General features: G+C 40.8%; 1 long non-coding RNA gene across 2 annotated transcripts; it reads left to right on the forward strand.

The window, feature by feature from the left end:
- Window positions 1-7757: 7757 nt before the first annotated feature.
- On the forward strand, window positions 7758-11599 carry LOC127323669 (uncharacterized). 2 transcript variants are annotated; one of them, XR_011742358.1, is made up of 8 exons: window positions 7758-7895; window positions 8043-8205; window positions 8347-8666; window positions 8759-9128; window positions 9219-9331; window positions 9429-9534; window positions 9795-10956; window positions 11368-11597. It is a non-coding gene; the product is annotated as an uncharacterized lncRNA (long non-coding RNA). The 2 variants fall into 2 exon arrangements; XR_011742357.1 differs by having other exon boundaries at window positions 9795-11599.
- The last annotated feature ends 4481 nt before the right edge of the window (window positions 11600-16080 follow it).

The following is a 16080-nucleotide window of genomic DNA, read 5'->3' on the forward strand; positions in this document are numbered from 1 at the left end:
TAGCATTAGGTGGCTCTTATGTTTTATAATTGAAACATTGGATTTAATCAATGAACCATCATGGTTCAAATGCTATTTACCTAATGACACATGGGTTGAATCTTAATGGTGGTTTAGGTTTTATTTGTGATCACCCAAGTGATACTCAAACTAGGTTTGAGATTTAATTCTAGGGTGTAGAGATGAGATGACACCATATTGCATGTGATAGGGTTTAATCTCCCCTAACCATGATAAGGTGGTTACTTGCTTAATATTTCATGTGCTTCTCTAATTACTAAGGATTTGGGAATTGGTTTTATCTTCTACCAATTAACTTCTATTAGTATTCTCAATTCTACCATTAAAGTAACTACATTAGTTATAGTTCTTTTTATAGTTAACTTTGGTCATATGGATGGATGGTTTTGCACCATTTAGAGTAGAGAGTTTGACTCTAAAGGTTTTCTTGTGGTTCTTAAATGAAGAATAGGTGGAATGTAGTTGTGGTAGAATTCTACTTATGATCACTAAGTGGTTCACAAGTTAAGGTTGGGATGTAAGCCTAGGGTTGCTTCCTAGTTACCTCCCTATGATTTCATGTGATGAATGATATCTACTTATCCTATTAGGGTTTAACTTATCCTCACATATCTCAAGGGCATGATCATGGTTTAGGCATGATCAACTTGTTCTTAATATCTTTACCTCAAGTTCTTAGGGTTTATGATCATTACTCAATTTATAATGATCAAGGTTTGGCTTCCTAAGGTATCCCTCCTGAGTTAAGTTTCTTACTTCTAAGATCAAGTATTGTCTTGATTAACTAAGGTATAATATCTCTCTTATAGTTTCTTGGGTGAACATGGCTGTGGTTATTTCAATAGGTTATATCCCGGGAAAATGCCTGAGATATTATGTTAGGGTTCTACTTAGACAATGTTGATATTATCATCTGGGTATATGGATAGTTCTTTCCTTCAAACTCAAGTGTTGCCTCAACTAACTTGAGTGTAGTACCAAAGCTTGAGCTCTCTCTCATATAGGGATGGTGATTCTAGGGTTTATGGGGTATTCACAATATCTCATTAGGTATTTAGTCTAAAACTCCACTTGGCTATCTTGGTTGAATTAATCTCCTCCTTTCCTTATCAATCCATGGATATAGTCTTATTCCATGTGATATTAGGTTGTCTCACCACTCCAAGATGAAATGGTTATTCTCCTAATACTTTAATTCAAGTGTTGTCCTTTATTCTTATTTAGGTAAAGCTGGGATTAGTATGAATGGTCTCTCTCATTTGGGAAGGACTTCAACACTAACCTAAGTTTAGGCTCCATAGAGAATGATGTGATCATCAATATCTAGGTTTAACATAATTGGGTTCTCTCTCTAGGGATGGTCTGGAATAATATCCTAGGGTTTCTCTTGAAGATAATGATTTGAATACTTGGATGTATATCCAAGGTTTAGCTCAAGGTTTGTTATTGCTTCTCTAATAATTATAGTAGAACTCTCACCTTTCTAGGTTTGGGTATAACTATTTGGAATAGAGAAGAATTATATTTCTTGAGTTTATCTCCTTGTTATGTTTCCAAGAACGGAGTAAAAGGAATACCCTGAGGTTCATGTTAGGATCAAGGTTTAGTTTAAGGCATGGAGAAGATAAGTGAAGAATAGTTTCTCCAATTATTGTTGCTTGATTTCCAATTGAATGGATGTTCATATGTTATGGCAAGGAATATCATGTTGTGATCTTTAATAAGATAAAGTAGTTGATCCTTGATTAATAAGTTCTTGTGTTGATTTTAATTCCATTTGATCTAATCCCTTGGATCAAATTATCTCTACCCAAAACAAAGTTTTAGCAAAGTCACATTGAGGTTTATAGCGCTTGACTTGATGAGCTACTTCAATTCCACCAAGGTCAAGTGAAACTTCAGTTACTGTGACTGTTTTACTTTAAAGCGCGAAAATTCCCCAGATTTTCTATGCATGAATGCAATGCACACATCTGTTTCCTCTATTTTTGTAACCCCATTACCTGGGATATTACATGTATCTACTCCCGAACTCATTGCTAGGATGCCTTACTTATGCTTGCAACATCAAATGTCAAGTGTTGTTTCGTTGTTGAATGGGAATGTTTGAAAATTTAAAAATTAACAACCTTAATAAAACACCTGGGTGGAATTGGTATTGCTTGGTGGGTTATGGTTGAGTGGCTACTCAGGGCCACATGACTCCTGTCTAGTACTTTTCATGTGGTTGTCTTCGCTTGAGAGTGCACTTGTGGATAGCCACCCAGGATTAAAGAGATTATTATGTCGTCCATGTTTTAGATAGCTTCCAGTGCAGCCTTATGGTATTATGGGCTCAGCCAAGATTAATTAAGTTGTGAGGATTCAACTTGTGGCTAGACAGTGGGTGGAGGCGACGGCCAAGGGAACGGGTCTAGTTTGTATGGTTGAATTCTTCTTCTGAAAGATCTTGTCTCATTCTTCTCTTGGGAAGGGTGGATCGTAAGGTGAAAGTGCACAATCTCTCGAGAGTTAAACCTAAGATCTTAGTCGTGTCCCCGGTTATGGACAATTTGAGCTTCTAGGCAAGGAATGTGCGGAAGAATCTCATCATTGTTTTCTGAATGAGTTAAAAATTGAGTAGCAATTGTCTAGTAGTACACGGGAGATGTAACCATGGTACTATTTATGACGTCATTACAAATTTTGTAAAAATGTTTCGTTTTAAATAAAATATAGGATAAAATTGGCTTTATGCAAATAAACTCCAGTAGCCAAATATTATGTAGATAGTCATGTCTAAAACTGCCACCAAATAAGTATCATTTGTGAGTACATCATTGTACTGATCTCCATTCATGGGCTGCATATTCAAACATGCAGGTTCTTCGGAAGAGTAGTACTATTAGGATCTCGAGTCTACATTCCAACATGTCTGCCTGTGGCGCATGAAGATGATGGAGGCTCATTGCAATTTATATTTCCGTTGTGTTTGCTCGAACTCTATTATGTGAGCTAGTCAAAGTGACTATGCAATTTGTAAGACTTCGTTTACCTCCTGAGGATCTACGTTGTAATAATTTGATACTATTGCGACGTTTACTATATTTTGTAATGTGTGTGCTATCAGTGATCCCGGGAATAGCACTATACACAGGTATCTTATCTTTATTAAAAGGTAGGATGCTACAACTTCATTGTTGCTTAACCTGCTAATGTGGTTAACTTCACAGCCATCAAAGGTTTTCTCGAGTTTGTTGTACACCTCCTTGTAAGCCATCATGCTGTCATTGACTGCATCGCACTTGTTCATCACATGTTGAGCCACCAGCTGAGAGTCGCCGAAGATTTTTAAGCGAGTCGCGCCGCACGCTTTTGCTATTTTCATCCCGTGAATAAGTGCTTGGTATTCTGCTTCATTGTTTGACGCATTGGGGAAAGTCATTCGCAGTATATATTTCATCTTATCGCCTTGTGGTGAGACAAGTACTACGCCTGCCCCAGCTCCTTCTAGTCTCTTGGACCCGTCAAAGTTCATATGCCAGGTACTCGACAAATCTGGGGGTCCCGTGTTTTGGAGTTCCATTCACTCCGCGACAAAGTCTGGCAGGATTTGCGACTTGATTGCTTTTCTTTTTTCATAAGTGATGTCCCGAGGGGAAAGCGTGATTCCCCAAAGGGAGACACGTCATGTGACTTCTGGATTGTTTAAAATGTTGACCACTATTATTAGGTGTGCCGAAACATAGTGCCTTAGCTTTCTTGCTGACATGAATACTCCATATTTTAGCTTCTGATAGTGCGGGTAGCGCTACTTGGATGTTGACAACACCTCACTGATGAAGTATATTGGCCGCTGAACTCCATGGATCTTTCCTTCTTCTTCTTGTTCTACCACGAGGACTGTGCTGACCACCTGAGGTGTGGCCGCGATATATAACAGGCCATAGAAGATTTCCAAAAAGGGAAGTGAGTTCCATCAAAATGGGGAACATTCCCACTATGGTTTATATGAGGCATGGGTGAAGTGTTTTTGGGATAGTCATGATTGACTTGGTGGAAACCTTCCGGAGGAACTGAAGTCCCACTAGAGGTCCCACTAGTCAAGTTCTTAAGCATGGCATTCATTTGTGCCATTTGGCTTTGTACTTCATCCTCCTTTTTCTTTTTCTCGGCATCATATGCCAAGAATCTGGATGTCATTTGTTTAACCGAAAGGTTAGAGTCTTCATCCAGACCCTCGAATAGTTTATCCATCTCACTCTTAAGGTTGTGAAGCCCTTAATAAGAGTCCAGGCTCTGATAACAATTGAAAGTTCAGAGATGGTATACCTAGAGGGGGGGTGAATAGGTTTCTACATATTTTAATTCTTTCTTTGCAATATTAGGCTTTGCGGAATATAAAGGTGAGCCTAATGCAAACTAGGTAAGACAACCTATATGAGGATACAAGTAACTTGAGCACGAAGGCTCTCACAGGCAGTTATATCACAAGTAAGGAGTTCAGTTAGAGATAACCGATAGCACGCGGAGACGAGGGTTTATTCGCGTGTTCCCTTCCTTTGCAAGAAGGTACGTCACGTTTGGAGGGGTGGAGGTCCCACAAAGGATTCCCCACGCCACGAAGGCTCACCCTATTCTCCGGAGCCTATCCCACGAAGGAATATCTCACTCACTTGTGGTAGACTTTGAGGTAGCCTCCAACCTTCACAATCTTGTCAGGAGCAAATCCACAGCCCGGATGCTTCCGAACCACTCTTTCCCACCTAGGGTTTCCAAGGAACCCTAGAGAGAAAGCTTCTTGATGAATACAAGGGGAATGAGATTTGGCTTGGTAGAACAGTAGATCGGGTCCTCCTCTATCGTTTCCCCGGAGGGATTTGAGTTTGGGTGGAGGAGGAGGGAGATCCGAGGCTTTTGGTGTTTCTAACAATGGAGTATGAGAGAGAGAGCTCAAGAACAGCTTGTAGTGTAGTGCCTACCCCTTCAGAGGTAGAAGAATGGGTATATATAGTGTCACTTGAAATGTGACCGTTGTCAACTTGCCACCTCAGCTTTCTCCCCGAGAATCCCGGTCAACCGGACCAGGGACTGGGCCGTCCGGCGCAGGGCCCGGTTCGACCAGGCCAGAGACCGGACCAGCCGGTCCAAACTGGGCGGCAGACCGGACCGAGACCGGAACGGTGAAGTGTCGCGCAGTACTCCTCCCGGATGGCATCAGCGTAGGAGTGATGACCCACAAGTATAGGGGGTGTATCGTAGTATCTTAGATAAGTAAGAATGTCGATCCCAACGAGGAGCAGAAGGTGTTGACAAGCAGTTTCGATGAAGGATTCACTGTAAATGCTCACAGACAAGTATTCAGAGGGTTTTGATGTAACAGATGAATAAAGTACGAGTAAGTAAAGTGCGAGAGTAACAATTGCAGCGAGTGGCCCAATCTTTTTTAGCACAAAGGACAAGCCGGTTTGTTTACTTATAATGACCAAACGTTCTCGAGGACACACGGGATTTTAGTCTAGTGCTTTCGCTACATACGGCTAATTAATCTTCATTGTTTTGATAAGTGTTGTGTGGGTGAACCTATGCTAATGTACTGCCCTTCCTAGGACTAATACATACTTGTGATTATACCCCTTGCAAGCATCCGCAACTACAAGAAGTAATTAAGATAAATCTAACCACAGCCTTAAACTCTGAGATCCTGCTATCCCTCCTGCATCGATATACCAACGGGGGCTTAGGTTTCTGTCACTCCGGCAACCCCGCAATTGGCAAACGAGTACAAGATGCATTCCCCTAGGCCCATAAAGGTGAAGTGTCGTGTAGTCGACGTTCACACAACACCACTAGAAGAATAACACCACAACTTAAATATCATAACATTGAATATTACTCAACCATACTTCACTACTAACATTTAGACTTCACCCATGTCCTCAAGAACTAAACGAACTACTCACGAGACATCATATGGAACATGATCAGAGGTGATATGGTGATGAATAACAATCTGAACATAAACCTTGGTTCAACGGTTTCACTCAATAGCATCAATAACAAGTAGAAATCAACACCGGGAGAGTTTCCCCTATCAAACAATCAAGATCAAACCCAAATTGCTACAGCGGTGACGATGTGCAGCGGTGGAGATGGTGGTGATGATGATGAAGATGATGACGATGGTGATGGAGATGATGTCCAGCTCGATGACGGTGACGATGGTGTCGATTTCCCCCTCCGGGAGGGAATTTCCCCGGCGGATCTCAGCCCGCCGGAGAGCTCTTTTCTCTCTGGTGTTCTCCGCCCCGCAGAGGCGACTGTAACTCTTCGCGAGGTATCCTCTGGAGCTTAGGTCATCGAGACGAAGGCGTACGCGAAGAAAAGGAGGCGAGAGGGGGCTGTGGGCCCCCTCCTCACAGGGCGGCGCGGCCAGGCCTTGGGCCGCGCCGGCCTATGAGGTGGGCCCACCTCGGGTCCCCTCAGCTCCCCCTTCTGGCTCACTTCATCTTCTGGAAAAATAAGGTTTTTCGTATAATTTCCGTCAACTGTTGATCTTCCGAAATATTGCATTCTGACGGCGCTTTTTCCAGCAGAATCCTGGCTCCGGTGCTCGATCCTCCAATAATCATGAAACATGCAAAATAGATGAAACAACATAAGTATTATGCCCAAATATGAAATATATCAATGAATAACAGCAAATTATGATATAAAATAGTGATGCAAATTGGACGTATCAACTCCCCCCAAGCTTAGACTTCGCTTGTCCCCAAGCGAAACTGAACTCGGTAAACAGGACCACATGTTTATGGAGTGAAGAGTCGATAAATAAAATACGGACAAGAAGCATCATATTCATTCACACAAGACATTCTAGTAAACAACTTCCTCATATAACTCAACTTGAAACAAGTATAAGATAATCACAAATAAAGGTGCATAATAAATCATAGTTGGTGATGGCAAACTTCGTTCTTGGTCAGAGAACAATTAACAAATTATACTTATCTTATTGAGCAGCGCTCTGATGTTAAAGTTTATATGGCACAACTTGCATACTCAATCATTATAGTCTCCTCATGATCATTGATAACTTGCAGAGCTATATTCATTTAGATAAAACTTGTACTGAACAAGGAAGAATAAAAGACATGATAAAGCAGATCACAATATAATGGTTTGATCACAACAACTCAAATGCTTGCTTAAGATGGAGGGAAATCTCTACTATATTAAATGGCTAGAGGTGGTGAGATGGTTGGTACGTCCTACCTCACCTCTCACCCCGCGCGGAACAAAAGCTGTGGCTCCGCAAACACGAAAAATAATCGAAATAAAACTACCAACGAAAAACAAGAAAGAAACCGCTGAGCCACATTCGGTGCGCCTCCCAGTTCCCCGCCCGACTATCTCCATGTCGCCTCCCCCATAATCATCGCGGTTGTGCGGCGACGGTTCCCCATTCCTTCGTCGCGCCGCCTCCCCCATATCACGCCGCGCCGTGGCCAGCCCCTTGCCATGGTAAGCCCCGTCCATGGCTACTGCTGACAGGGGTAATAAGGAGGAGCCGTTCCCCATGTGCGCCCAATCTGCAGAGCGACGGCACCGCGCCGCCCCCACTCCTCCCCCGCCGTCTTCTCAACAGATGGGAAAGGTTGATGCGACGGTGAGATTGGCTTCGTACCGTTGCTCACCCGCTCTAGACTACCGCGATCCCGTGAGCGTGAGCGCGAGGAAGAAGAAGGACTGAAGGAGGCGAGGAGCCAGGATAAGGGGGTTGTGACTGCGTGGGTGAGCTCTGGTGGACTTACCCCAATTTTAGGGTTCGTTCGTTCGCTGCCTAAGATTCTCCTTTTCTGAATCTCAACTGCTCCTGCGCCATGGCGGACCAGGTCTTGTCGATCTTTTCTTGTGCAGCAGCACACACTACCGATTAGGAGATGCTCTACTGTTTCTCTTGCTCTTCCAGTTTCACTATGCCTTTTGTGATTCTAATTATTTTACATCCTCAGGTTTTGCCTCTTTTCCTATTTGCGCAGGTACGTTGTTGTGGATCTTACCTTGCAGTTGCACCAGCGACACTGCTGCAACAAGTACTGAGTGATCCAAATGATTTTCAGAAGATGGTTCAGGGAGTGACAGAGTCAACTCTTAGCATCTTACAGTTTCACAATCTCAGCTCATGTTGGAAGACTATCTAAGGTGATGCAAGAGTTTATACTGGCCAATTGAGTGTATGCATTATTTTTATGCATTAACATAGAATGTATCATTGAAAAGAACTACCATTGTAGTATACTGCATTCGTGAACTTTACATTCAGAAACTAATCCTAATCTACAGCCACGGCTGCAGCGCTGACACAGATGGGCGGCAGGGAACGCCGGAGTTGCTAATAGACATGTCCATTGAATGTGACACAAGCCGTGCGTGGCGTGTCCTTGCTGAGTTGAGTAGAAAAAATTAAACATGTGTCACATCACGCGGACTATCTGATAAAACCATGGTTAGGGGGATGACATTCCAGTTTATCAAGGTTACGAGACTATTTAGAAGGTTTGCATCTGTTGTCTAAAAAGCGTTAACCTGACCTCGAGCAAGAGAATGAGATATTCGTGTTGCCACAATTCCATAGGCCAATCACTTTCTTGGCTTCCTGGAAGGTATTCGTGTTATTCCGTGACATTTTTTTTGTCTTTTCATCCAACATCATTATTACTACTGCCCTTTCCTGATTTACTAATTCTTGATGCAGAGGATACTTGCTGCAACTCAATTACTGCCCCTTTACCTCTAGATTTATGCCGAGCATGTTTGCTGAAAGTGAAGTTCTTCATCTTGCCGTGGGTATTGGATTACATGCATGTTCTTGTTTTAGTTGTAATCCCTATCTATATTAGTATATTCAACAAACTTCTTGGCTAATTTTCGGTACGCAAAATTACAGAGGTTGCAAGTAGAACGAGTGCAAATTTCAACTTAAATCATATTTAACGATGCTTTCATGTGCATTCTTCTCATACGTTGCCCCGCTAAATGTTGATTACATAATTTCTCCTCTGTAATTTTGGAATTAGTTTGTTTCAGCTTTCATTCAGCCATAGCTGGAGCAGGCACTATCAAAGGTTTTTAGTCCCACTACATTTATTTGCTATTATGTTGGTTTCACCCAGACATGATTGGCTTGCTGATTATGTTCTTGATAATTTGGCCAGTATACACTCACTATCACTATCAGTATCACCGGGAAGCCCAACCTCAAGTGGAACTATGTTGCTGGCTATGAGTCTGCCAAGTAGACTGGTAAAATTCCCAAAGTTTTTGACAGGTATTTGGTTAAGTTCCTTTCCATGATCCACCCGGATCTTGTTCGTCTTCTCTACATTTTCCATCCCGAGCTCGACTAATGACAAGGATCTCCAGAGGTAACCTTCGGTGAGGATGCAAGCTGCAAGCGCTCCTTGAGTTAGCCCGTTCCGAAAACCCGATGGACAAGAAGGCATGGAACGTCCCAGGCAATGAGTTATCATGGTAACCTGATGTTTGTATGATATGTATTTTCCTATTTCAAGCAAGAGATTATTGCCCGTGTGTTCAAGTAATTTTGCTTTTTATGAGATGTATTAAAATCCCACTGATTGGTAGGCTACATCAGACCACGAGGAAAAAAATATTTGGTTGATTTCTTGGATAATTTCTAAGGTGTCAAGTGCTCCATATTGACAAAAAGACGGTCTATTGTAGAGACGGTTTCAAATAAAATCTGTAACTGAGGTTGAGAATTTCTATAGGCAGCAGATGTCTAAAACATTGCGCGTGCCCTGAGAAGAAAGATAGGACGGAATAAATGATGGCAAAGATGAAGGAACAGAGAGTGTTTCTTCTGCAAATGAGGCACGAGAAGAAAGATAGAAGAGATGAATTCACTGATTCCAACGTATAGGTATTGCAACTTCTTTCACTTGTGCATTCCTGTTATCATTCTGAACTTGGTTTGATCTCATTCCCTGCTGTAGCTGTTAGCCGAGTAGAATGCCAAATATAGGGACAAGTTTGGTTTTGCATGGAAGATATGTGATCCTAGCAGGGCTGCCCTTGAGGTTTATCTACTCACCGCATCTTTCCAAAAATATCTTACAAGAAGATCATTAGCTTTTTTTTTTGACTTTGTGGTTTTACAACCGAATAAGCAGAATTACTGGTTTTGTACTGCTGCACTTCGACTGATGATTTTCCGCACTCTCCGTTCTTCTTCAAGTAATCATTCATACATTATCACCACTTTGAAAGAATCTAGGCATCTTATTGATTTATTTGCTGATGAGAAACCAGCTTACTCATGAGATCGCTAAGTAGCCAGGAGAGAGTTGAATGGAGTTTTTAGGTGTGTGTTGGAGATAGTGTGCATAAGCTATGTATCACCAAATAAATCTGCCGAGGGTGACACTATGGGTGATGGAGTCAATGAATCCGCTTGCATTGGCGGATGGCGCACACGGCGGACGAGGCGGCATGGTGCTTAATGCGGCTTTCGATGCGTGCCCCGAAAAGGGTGAAATCTCGGCTAAGGGAAAGACCATGTTAGAGTAAGATCCTAACTCCGTGCCATGGAAGATAAGCTTAATTACAGGATATTTAAAGACTTGGATCCAGTACTACAGAATTAGATTGCATTGTTGGTTTTTATTCCTCATGTTTGTAGTTCTACCCTTTCGAATGTTTTTTACTGCCTTTATGATATCTACTTGTAACACACTTCGGAATTTGTCCTATATTTTTTGGTCCAAGTAAGATTTGCACTTACTCACCACTGATTTGTTTTTGACATGGCGAGGCTGACGCTAATGAATTGGTGGGATCTACTTCTTTTGGTATTGTTCTTCTAGCCGCCAGAGTTTAAAAATCCTATATAAGGAAACTACTACTTCAACGATACATCTATTACGGCATTCTGTAAGCTAGACTTTTTGTTCTCTAACGATTGCTTATCACATTAGAACTGAATATGCTATGTTGATGACTTTTATTTCCAGTCTTTCTGGGTGGTGTCATATTAGTAGGCTGCAAAATAGATAGCTTCATGTTGCTTTTTATATTTTTATGGTTGATACATGTCTCAACCCTAGCTGATTCACGATTGTAAACTTTTGAATATTTGAAACACTGTAATAAATAAAAAGTTGTGTCCTTGTTCAAAAAAAAAAAACTGTGTGCATCAACAGATGCTGGGGTTTCTCCCCATTTCAAAAAAAGAATTTTGAATAGATAGTGACTTAGTAAACATTATATTCTCGATGTGTAAATGGCAAGTTTTAAATGATTATAATATCTTGTATGGGATGATTTGTTTTTGGACAGAAACAGGAGAAGCTCTACTCTCTATTGCCAAAAGGAAAGCTTCCAGGGCATCGGGAAGAAAATGTTCACAAAAAGCATAGAACTAGAGCTTAGGGTTGGCTTTAGAACTAGAAGTAGAAGTTAAAAGTATTGTAGATCAACGCTGGAGGATGGTGAACTCTGATTACTAAACTAGAAAATAATTTTATTGTTTTTGGAATAGTATGAGACTATATCTTTTTTTGTTCACATGAACTTTCACTTTTATGTTTGTGGCAAAAAATAATGGATCCGTGGCAACGCACGGGCGTTTAACTAGTAGGTTTAATGACTCAACATAAAGTAAAAGACAGGCCCTTCGCAGAGGGAAGCAGGGATTAAATCATGTGCTAGAGCTTTTTCAGTTTTGAAATCATATAAAGAGAATAAAAGTAACATTTTGAGAGGTGTTTGTTGTTGTCAACGACTGGTAGCGGGCACTCTAACCCCCTTGCCAGACAAACCTTCAAAGAGCGGCTCCCATGTTATTTTTATTTTGTGTGGCACTCCTTCCAACCTTTCTTTCACAAACCATGGCTAACCGAATCCTCGGGTGCCTGCCAACAATCTCATACCATGAAGGAGTGCCTTTTTATTTTAGTTTTATTATGATGACACTCCCCCCAACCTTTGCTTACACAAGCCATGGCTAACCGAATCCTTCGGGTGCCGTCCATCAATCACATACCATGGAGGAGTGTCTATTTAGGTTAATTAATTTGGGACTGGGAATCCCATTGCCAGCTCTTTTTGCAAAGTTATTGGATAAGCGAATGAAGCCACTAGTCCATTGGTGAAAGTTGCCCAACAAGATTGAAAGATAAAACACCACATACTTCCTCATGAGCTATAAAACATTGACACAAATAAGAGGTAATAAATTTTTAATTGTTTAAAGGTAGCACACGAAGTATTTACTTGAAATGGCAGGAAATACCATGTAGTAGGTAGATATGGTGGACACAAATGGCATAGGTTTGGTTTAAGGTTTGGATGCACGAGAAGTATTCCCTCTCAGTACAGGTCTTTGGCTAGCAAGGTTAATTAGCAAGCACAAGAGTTGAAGGAAACAAACAAATATGCATGTGATAGAAACAATCATGCATCTTCCTTGTAAGCACAAACAGTTTTAACTTCAGAATAATAAGCTATGAGCTAATCAAGAAAGAAAGATTAATGAAACAACTACATGTGTTTCTCTTTTCTACTTAAACCTCAAAGTGTTGTTGCTATTGACCAATGCTAAGTTTGCCAAAACCAAATAGATTTATTCAATGCTCCCAAAGTGATACCAATACTAAAATCAAGATCGATCATATAATAGAGATTGCAAACTAAAATAAGGTGTGCAATATGTAAATGATAAGACTTCTCATTAATATTCCATAACGATAACTCACACCAAGGGATACATAGACAACTAACTAAGGGAGAGATACTTCCAAACTGCAACCCATCTTATATGATAACTTCCCTACTCATGATATGACACTACTTGACAATAAAAAGTAAAAGATAGTGATAATGTGATACCGCGGCACTCCCCCAAGCTTGGAACAAACCAAGGGGATGCCAATACCGATGATGAATTACTCCTTCGACGATGGTGGTGATGAATTCCCGTCGTCAGACTTCCAAGGAAGAGGCTCTCCATCGACAAACGACATCTTGGTCTCGGGAATCCTGAAACTAGCAGCATGGTTTATGTGTTTAAACCTGTTTTCATACTCACAATTCTGATTCTGAACGTCATAAAATTGAGCTTGGAGTTTGTTGGTGGTGTCGTGAAGTGAGAGGATGTCGCCCCATAGCTTTGCAGTTTCCTTCTCGTGTTCGGCAATGAGCTCAGACACAATCTTGTGGAAGATATCCACCTCACGCTCAGCCATCTTCTTGTATTTGAAGACCTCTTGTTCTAGCTTCTCCATCCTGTCTTCCAAGCTTCCTTCTCCCTTAGGACCCTGGACATCCTTGATCTGCAGTTCTCCCTCAACGAGCAGCAACTCCTTGGGGTGCATCCTCAGCTCCTCCATGTACAAGTTGTCAACGTCCTTGCAAGAGCCGTCCTTCGGAGTTTCCGACGAAGACATGATGGCTCTAGATCCGAAGCAAATCCTGGCAGAAACAGCTCGAAACAAAACACGTCGAGAAAACGATACACGGACCTCCAGGGGTCCGGGGGATTATATAGCAGGAATTTTTATGACAAAAGGAAAGTACCAGGTCGAACCAGAGTCGGAAAGGGGCGACGAGGCGGCCAGCTCATAGGGCGGCGCGGGCCAAGGCCAGACCGCGCCGGCCTATGAGGGCACACCCTCGTGCGTCTCCTCCACTCTGTTTCGATCTCGTAATTTTTCATATTTTCCAAAAACAGCAAAAACATTGTTCGGAAAGTAAATCGCGAACTTTTTATTACCAGTACTGTTACCTATTCAAAGTCGAGTTCTGGTGGACTATCAATTTGACCTTTGATGAAAGCCTCCGGTGTTTCCACTCGAATAATATCAACATCAACATTATAAGAATCACCTGAGATATAATGCTTGAGTCTTTGTCCATTCACCACTTGTGTAGCATTGCCTTGGAGAGAGCTAATTTTAATTACTCCTGAACGATACACCTCCTCAACAACATATGGTCCTTCCCATTTCGAGAGTAATTTCCCTGCAAAGAATCTGAGACGAGACCGATACAATAGGACTTTATCCCCAATATTAAATTCTCTTTTGATAATCCTTCTATCATGCCATTTTTTAACTTTATCTTTAAAGATTTTAGCATTTTCACAAGCTTCACTTCTCCATTCATCTAGAGAACTCAATTGTAGCAACCTCTTATTACCGGCAAGTTTAGGATCTTTATTTAATTCTCTAACAGCCCAATAAGCTTTGTGCTCTAGTTCTAAAGGTAAATGACAAGCTTTCCCATAAACCATTTTATAAGGTGACATTCCCATGGGATTTTTATAAGCAGTTCTATAGGCCCATAGTGCTTCCTTCAATTTACTAGCCCAATTCTTTCTAGTTTTATTAACAGTCTTTTGCAAGATAGATTTAATTTCTCTATTTGATAGTTCTACTTGCCCACTAGTTTGAGGATGATAAGCAGAAGCAATTCTATGATTAATACCATATTTAGCAAGAGTTTTTCTAAAACCACCATGAATAAAATGAGAACCTCCATCAGTCATAATATATCTAGGGACTCCAAATCTAGGAAAAATAATATCTAAAAGCATTCTTAAAGAGGTCTCACCATCAGCACTTTTTGTAGGTATGGCTTCCACCCATTTAGTAACATAATCAACATCAACAAGTATATGAGTGTTACCTTCTGAAGAGGGAAAAGGTCCCATGAAGTCGAATCCCCAACAATCGAACGGTTCAATAACAAGAGTATAATTCATAGGCATTTCATTGCGTCTGGAGATGTTTCCAACCCTTTGACATTCATCACAAGATAAAATAAACTTCCTTGCATCTTTGAAGAGAGTTGGCCAATAAAAACCTGATTGTAAAACCTTTTGCGTGGTTCTATCTCCGGCGTGATGTCCTCCATAAGCACTACCATGACATTTACTCAATATCTCTTGTTGTTCATATTCGGGAACACATCTTCGCAGTATACCATCCACTCCTTCTTTATATAAGTGTGGGTCATCCCAAAAATAATGCCTCAAGTCATAAAAGAATTTCCTCCTTTGCTGAGCTGAAAAGGTTGGAGGCAAGTACTTGGAAACAATAAAGTTAGCATAATCAGCATACCAAGGACTGTCTCGCGAGCTCACCTTTATTACAGCCAATTGTTCATTTGGAAAACTATCATTAACAGGAACATGATCATAAGCAATATTTTCCAATCTAGACAAATTATCAGCAACAGGATTATCAGCACCTTTCCTATCTACAATATGTAAATCAAATTCTTGCAACAGAAGTACCCATCTAATAATCCTTGGCTTAGCATCTTTCTTTTGCATAAGGTATCTAATTGCAGCATGATCAGTATGAATAGTAACTTTTGAATCAACAATATAAGATCTAAACTTATCACAAGCAAAGACTACAGCTAACAATTCCTTTTCAGTAGTAGCATAATTTCTTTGAGCAGCATCAAGAGTTTTAGTAGCACAATGAATAACATTCAATTTTTTATCTACTCGCTGTCCAAGAACAGCGCCTACAGCAAAATCACTAGCATCACACATAATTTCAAATGGTAAATTCCAATCAGGAGGTTCAACTATAGGAGCAGTTGTTAAGGCTTTCTTTAGAGTTTCAAAAGCTTCCTTACAATCATCATCAAAAAAAAGGTACATCTTTTTGAAGAAGATTAGTAAGAGGCTTTGAAATCTTGGAGAAGTCTTTAATAAACCTCCTATAAAATCCAGCATGACCAAGAACACTACGAATACCTTTAACATCCCTAGGATAGGGCATCTTCTCAATTGCTTCAACTTTAGCTCTATCAACTTCAATACCTCTCTCGGAAATTTTATGTCCCAATACAATTCCTTCATTAACCATAAAGTGGCATTTCTCCCAATTAAGAACAATGTTAGTTTCTTCACATCTCTGCAAAACTTTATCGAGGTTCCGCAAGTAGTTATCAAAAGAGTTCCCATAGACAGAAAAATCATCCATAAATACCTCTACAATACTCTCGCAAAAGCCATGAAAAATAGCAGACATGCATCTTTGA

Source organism: Lolium perenne, chromosome 4 (assembly GCF_019359855.2).
Source record: "Lolium perenne isolate Kyuss_39 chromosome 4, Kyuss_2.0, whole genome shotgun sequence".
Taxonomy (NCBI): Eukaryota; Viridiplantae; Streptophyta; class Magnoliopsida; order Poales; family Poaceae; genus Lolium; species Lolium perenne.